General features: G+C 37.7%; 1 pseudogene across 1 annotated transcript; it reads left to right on the top strand.

The window, feature by feature from the left end:
* Nucleotides 1-2,667: 2,667 nt before the first annotated feature.
* LOC105552736 lies at nucleotides 2,668-5,657 on the top strand (annotated as a pseudogene). The gene has a single exon (XR_001008062.1). The product of XR_001008062.1 is annotated as a serine/threonine-protein kinase PRP4 homolog pseudogene (transcript).
* The last annotated feature ends 1,714 nt before the right edge of the window (nucleotides 5,658-7,371 follow it).

Genomic DNA, 7,371 nt, shown 5'->3' with positions numbered 1-7,371 from the left:
CTCTGAGACCAGCATCATTCTGATACCAAAACCTGGCAGAGACAAGATAAAAAAAGAAAACTTAAGGCCAGTATTCCTGATGATCATAGATGCAGCAATCCTCAACAAAATACTAGCAAACCAAATCTAGAAGCACATCAAACAGCTAATTGGCCACAAACAAGTAGGCTTTATTCCTGGGATGCAAGTTTGGTTTAACATATGCAAATCACTAAATGTGATTCATTATATAAACAAGGCTAAAAACAACAAGACTTTTGATAAAATTCAACATCTCTTCATACTAAAATTCCTCAACAAACTAAAAATGGAAGAAACATATCTCAAAAGAATAAAAGCCATCTATGACAAACCCACAGCCAACATCCTACTGAATGGGCAATAACTGGAAGCATTCTCCTTGAGAACTAGAACAAGACAAGGATGCCCACTTTCACCATTCCTATTTACATAGTACTAGAAGTCCCAGCCAGAGAAATCAGGCAAGAGAAAGAAATAAAAGTCATCCAAATAGGAAGAGAGGAAGTCAAACTATTTCTCTTCACAGATGCTATTATACCTATAAAACCCTATAGCCTCTGCCCAAAGGCTCCTGGAATGGATAAACAACTTCACTGAAGTTTCAGGATACGAAATCAATGCACAAAAATTAGTAGCATTTCTATACACAAATAATGTCCAACCTGAGAGTCAAATAAAAAATGCAATCCCATTCACAATAGCCACAAAAGAATAATACCTGGGAATACAGCTAAAAGAAGGAGGTGAAATATCCTACAAGAATTACATAACACCACTGAAAGAAATCAGAGATGACACAAACAAATGAAGAAATGGTTCGTGCTCATAGATAGGAAGAATCAATGTTAAAATGGCCGGCTGGGCAGGGTGGCACATGCCTGTAATCCCAGCACTTTGGGAGGCTGAGGCGGGTGGATCACGAGATCAGGAAATTGAAACCATCCTGGCTAACATGGTGAAACCCCCTCCCTACTAAAAATACAAAAAATTAGCTGGGGGTGGTGGCACACACCTGTAATCCCAACTCCTTGAGAGGCTGAGACAGGAGAACCTCTTGAACTCAGGAGGCGGAGGTTGCAGTGAGCCGAGGTTGTGCCTCTGCACTCCAGCCTGGTGATAGAGCAAGACTATGTCTCAAAAAACAAAAAACAAAAAACAAAAAAACCATAGCCATACATCCTAAAGCAATGTACAGATTCAATGCTATTTGTATCAAACTACCAAATCATTTTTCACAGAATTAGAAAAAACAATTCTAAGATTTATATGGAATAAAAAAAGCCTGAATAGTCAAAGCAATCGTAAGTAAAAAAACAAAGCTGGAGGCATCACACTACCCGACTTTATACTACAAGGTTACAGTAAGCAAAACAGCATAGAACTGTTATAAAAACAGACACATAGACGAATAAAACAGGTTAGAGAACCCAGAAATAAAGCTACACATCTACAACCATCTGATCTTTGGGAAAGCTGACAACAACAAGCAATGGGAAAGGACTCTCTATTGATTAAATGGTGCTGTGATAACTGGCTAGCCATATGCAGAAGATTGAAACCAAGCTCCTTCCTTTTACCACATACATAAATATCAACTCGAAATAGATTAGAGACTTAAATATAAGACCCAAAATTATAAAGACCGTAAAAGAAAACCTAAAAATTACTATTCTGGACATAGACCTTGACAAAGATTTCATGATGAAGTCTCCAAAGGCAGCTGCAACAAAAGCAAATACAGACAAGTGAGGTCAAATTAAACTAAAGAGCTTCTGCACAGCAAAATAAACTATCAACAGACTAAACAGTCAACCTACAAAATGGGAGAAAACATTCGCAAAGTATGCATCTGACAAAGTCTAATATCCAGAGTCTATAAGGAACTTAAATCAACAAGTGAAGAACAAGCAACCTCTTTAAAAAATGGGCAAAGGACATGAACAGACACTTCTCAAAAGAAGACATACATGTGGCAACAAGTATATGAAAAAATGCTCAACAACATTGATCATTAGAGAAATGCAAATCAAAACCACAATGAGATACCATCTCACACCAGTCAGAATGACGAGCATTAAAAAGTCAAGAAACAACAATGTTAGCAAGGTTGAGGAGAAAAGGGAACAATTATACCCTGCTGGTGGGAATGCAAATTAATTCAGTCACTGTGCAAAGCAGTTTGGAGATTTCTCAAAGAACTAAGAACTACCATTTGACCCAATAATCCTATTACTGGGTATATACCCAAAGGAAAATAAATCATTCTACCAAAAAGACACATGCACCCGTATATTTATTGCAATACTATTCACAATAGCAAAGACATGGACTCAACCTAGATTGGATAAAGAAAATGTAGTGCATATACACCATGGAATACTATGAAGCCATAAAAAACAAAATCATGGTCTTTGCAGCAACATGGATGCAGCTGGAAGTTATGATCCTAAGTGAATTAATGCAGAACAGAAAACCAAATACTGCCTGTTCTCATTCATAAGTGGGAGCTAAACATTGAGTACACATGAACACTAAAAAGGGAACAATAGGCACATGTGCGGCAGCTCTTTTCCTTCTTCCATTTCCACTGCCTTTCACGGTCCAGGAAGCCACCATCACAGTGGCGGCAGAGTCAGGAAGTTCAAGATGGCCCCGGCCGAGACCCAGACGCTGCGGGAACAGCCGGAGATGGAAGATGCTGATAATTCTGAAAAGAGTATACATGAAGAAAATGGAGAAGTATCAGAAGACCAATCTCAAAATAAGAACAAAATAAGTAAAAAAAGTATAAACACAGAAGTAAACACAAGAAACATAAACATTCCTCAGAAGACAAGGATAAAAAACATAAACATAAGCATAAATGCAAGAAACACAAAAGAAAAGAGGTTACGGATGCTTCTGATAAAGAGGGTATGTCTCCAGCAAAAAGAACTAAACTTGATGATTTAGCTTTGCTAGAAGACTTGGAAAAACAGAGAGCCTTGATTAAGGCTAAACTTGATAGTGAGTTAATGGAAGGAAAGGTCCAATCTGGTATGGAGTTCATTTTACAAGATTATGAGTCTGGCTCTGAAGAAGAGGGGGAGATTCATGAAAGGCAAGAAATGGAAATAGATCTAGTACTAGATCTTCAAGTACAAAGGGGAAACTTGAACTGTGGACAATAAAAGTACTACAAAAAACGAAGTAAAAGCAGATCCAAAGAACGGAGTAGATGTAGGTCTGATAAGAAGAAAAGTAAGGGGGGTATTGAAATAGTTAAACAGAAAACAACTAGGAGCAAGTCAAAGGAGAGGAAAAAGTCTAAAAGCCAATCAAAAGAAGTAAGTCTCAAAATCAAGCAAGAGAATTAAAATCCCCTACCCTTAGAAGGTGATCTTAAGAGAAAATTGGTAAGGCCAGATCTCCTGCTGATGATAAGGTTAAAACTGAAGATAAGAGTAAATAAAAAAACAAGACAAATCCCCAATTGTAAATGAAAGTAGAAGTCACGATCAAGGTAAAAAATCGAGATCCCCAGTTGATTTAAGAGGTAAATCCAAAGACAGAAGGTCACAGTCCAGAAAGAGAAAATGAGAACAGTCTGAAGCTGATAAAGAAAAGAACCCAATTAAAAAAAGATACTTCATCTGAGAAAGAAAATAGGTCACCCAGTAGAAGACCTAGTTGTAGTCCTAAAAGAAGTTTGTCTCCAAAACCACGTGATAAATCAAGAAGAAGTAGGTCTCCACTTTTAAATGATAGAAGATCTAAGCAGAGCAAATCTCCCTCTTGAACACTGTCTCCTGGTGGAACAGCTGAGCCGATCCTTAGAAGGAAAATGAAGAGAACCAGAGAGAGGACAACTTTCTTCTTCAAGAACACGACCTTGAGATGGTATCCTCAATAGACATGAAAGATCAAAAGATGCCAGCCCCATCAATAGGTGGTCTCCAATTCGAAGAAGAAGTAGATCTCCCATTAAAAGGAGGTCTCATTCCCCACTCAGATGTAGCACAAAAAGTCGGGTCTCCAAGAAGATGCAGGTCTCCTTGGAAAAGGGACAGAGGTTGGAGGAGCAGATCATGCTTGAAAAGGTGGTCTCAGTCATGGGGTGGTCGTAGATGAAGGAGCAGAAGCAAAGTAAAGGAAGATAAATTTAAAGGAAGTGTTTCTGAAGAAATGAAAGTTGAACAGAAATATTTGTCTGATGATAACCTTGAAGATTTTGATGTGGAGGAAGAAGATGAAGAAGCCCTAATAGAACAGAGAAGAATCCAAAGGCAGGCAATTGTTCAGAAATACAAATATCTTGCTGAAGATAGCAATATGTCCGTGTCATCTGAACCAAGCATCCCCCAGAGCAGTACGAAAACATGATCACCTATCCTTCTGGAGCGAGTAGTTGCTGTTGTTAAAGAGTATGAATGGGAAAATGTTGATACATTTGAGGCCTCAGTGAAAGCCAAGCATAATCTAATGACAGTTGAACAGAATAATGGTTCATCTCAGAAGAAGTTGTTAGTACTTGATATGTTTTACAGAATCTGATGATATGTTTGCTGACGATTTTGATAGTGCTTGTCTCTGGGCTGCTGGCAATGGATAAGATTCAAAGAGAATCCCAACCTCAGAGATAACTGGACTGATTCAGAAGGCTATTATCATGTGAACTTAGGTGAAGTCCTAGATAAATGTTACAATGTGTATGGCTACACTGGGCAAGGTATATTCAGTAATGTTTTATGAGCCAGAGATAATGCAAGATCCAGCCAACAAGTGGCTGTCAAGGTCATCAGAAACAATGAGCTCATGCAAAAGACTGGTTTAAAAGAACTAGAGTTCTTGAAAGAATTTGATGCCGATCCTGATGACAAACTTCATTGTCTGCGACTCTTCAGGTGCTTCTATCACAAACATCTCTGTCTCATATTCGAGCCTCTCAGTATGAACTTACAAGAGGTGTTAAAAAATATGATAAAGATACTGGTTTTCATATTAAAGCTGTAAGATCCCATAGTCAGCAGTTTTTCCTGGCATTGAAATTCCTCAAAATATGCGATATCCTACATGTAGACAACAAGCCAGACAATATCCTGGTTAATCATCAGAAACTATTTTAAAGTTTGTGATCTGGGGTTGGCTTCACATGTTGCGGATAATGACGTTATACCTTATCTTGTCAGTAGATTTTATCGTGCTGTTGAAATCATTATAGGTAAAAGCTGTAACTATGGTATACATATGTGGTCAGTAGGTTGTACCTTATATGGACTCTATACTGGAAAAATTTTATTTCCCGGCAAAACTAATAACCGTATATTGAAGCTTGTGATGAATCTCAAAGGAAAGATGCCAAATACGATGATTCAAAAGGTGCATTCAAAGATCAGCATTTTGATCAAAATCTCAACTTCATGTACATAGAAGTTGATAAAGTAACAGACAGGGAGAAAGTTATTGTTATGAGCACCATTAATCCAACTAAGGACCTATTGGCTGACTTGATTGGGTGCCAGACACTTCCTGAAGACTGATGTAAAAAAGTATACCAGCTAAAGGACTTGTTGGACCAGATTCTAATGTTGGGCCTAGCTAAATGAATTAGCATCAACCAGGCCCTACAGCATGCCTTCATCCAGGCCAAAATTTAAGCAAGATGAAGAAACTCCAAGGGTTTGAGTAAATACAGGGACTGAAGAAATTTCACAGCACTTTATTAATGAATATAAACTTATAAATATTTCTCCAGCAGATTTGAGGAAGCATGATATATTTGAATTTCTTTTAGAAATGTTAATCTGTTTTGTGTCTTATGTGAAATTTCACCACAGAACTGTTTTAAATTGCCAAGACTGAAGAAAATTACAGTGCTAATGTATATGGTTGCAGTTCACATTAAAGACAAAAGCATCTGTTATAAAACGAGTAGTAATATTGGGTGGTTGATTTGTTTTTAGCAGACTTGGCTTCATTTTGGTCTTCAGATAAAATGGCCAGCATAAATGCTGTTTATATTCATGTTTTTCTAGGTGCAGCATGCCGTTGATGTATTTGGTGCCGAAAGGGGTCTGTTCCTTCTTGAGCCTGCCTGCAGGGATGGTCTCTTTAAAGAAAATGTGGCACATATATACCACAGAATACTATGCAGCCATAAAAAAGCATGAGTTCTTGTCCTTTGCAGGGACGTGGATGAAGCTGGAAGCCATCATTCTCAGCAAAATAACACAGGAACAGAAAACCAAACACCGCATGTTCTCACTCATAAGTGGGAGTTGAACAATGAGAACACATGGACACAGGGAGGGGAACATTACACATTGGGACCTGTGAGGGGGTGGGGGGCTAGGGGAGGGGAAGCATTAGGACAAATACCTAATGCATGCGGGGCTTAAAACCTAGATGATAGGTTGATAGGTGCAGCAAACTACCATGGCACATGTATACCTATGTAACAAACCTGCACGTTCTGCACGTATATCCCAGACTTCAAGTAAAGTAAAACTAAGAAAAAAAAAAAAAAAAAAAAAAGCAGGTTGTGTACCGCATTCAGTACACTGAAGGTAAGCTACACCATCGACAGCTCTGGTGTTTTAAGATGTCATTTTATTGGAACAACTGACAAATGGGGAATGTTAACTTTGTGGCAGAATTACTTGCATGTGTGATAATTGATCTTTTTTTTTTTTTTGGCATTGCAACTGTGGCATAGTTACAATTTTTGTTCTGTTCATCACATTTAAAATTGGAAGAGAACGCGCTTAATGGATAGAGCGCCTTCAGTGTACTGTTTCTTATTAACTTTGCTTTTTAAAAATCAACTTGCTATAGACTTTATATATATTTTGTAAAATACAGCTCCTAGTGACATAGAAACGCTGCATAGTTTTCATTTACTAATTACAAATGTTGAGGCCTAATTCTGAAAGTCCTCATATTTAAAGGTTAGATAGACAGCATAATGAAATTTTTAACTATGTGTATCTCATTTGGAAAGTGTACTGCTTTACGGTAAAAGCGTTTTCATGTGTTCATTGTTTTCATTATCTGTGATCATGTTGTCTTTCAATACAAGCATAAACCTTCCACTCTTGAACAAAGCAGCTGCTTTTTAAAAGCAGTAATTGCTGCTTTACTTTTTATTTCTTTTGTAAATGAGGCTTTTCTTTAAGAATGTGACTTTAAAGTGTTGTCTATTGCATAAAACAGTTGACACTCACTTCTTGTAAAGTGAAGATTGTTCTACTGCATGTGAAGTGGGCCATGCAGATTTCTGTATGTTCTCAGTATGCACCACTAGATAATAAAGTATTTTGTGAACAAGGAAAAAAAGAAGGGAACAATAGACACAGGGACCTACTTGATGAG

This window comes from Mandrillus leucophaeus, unplaced genomic scaffold (genome assembly GCF_000951045.1).
Source record: "Mandrillus leucophaeus isolate KB7577 unplaced genomic scaffold, Mleu.le_1.0 Scaffold572, whole genome shotgun sequence".
Taxonomy (NCBI): domain Eukaryota; kingdom Metazoa; phylum Chordata; class Mammalia; order Primates; family Cercopithecidae; genus Mandrillus; species Mandrillus leucophaeus.
The sequence above is the reverse complement of the archived record's forward strand: the minus strand, read 5'-3'. Positions and strand labels throughout refer to the sequence as shown.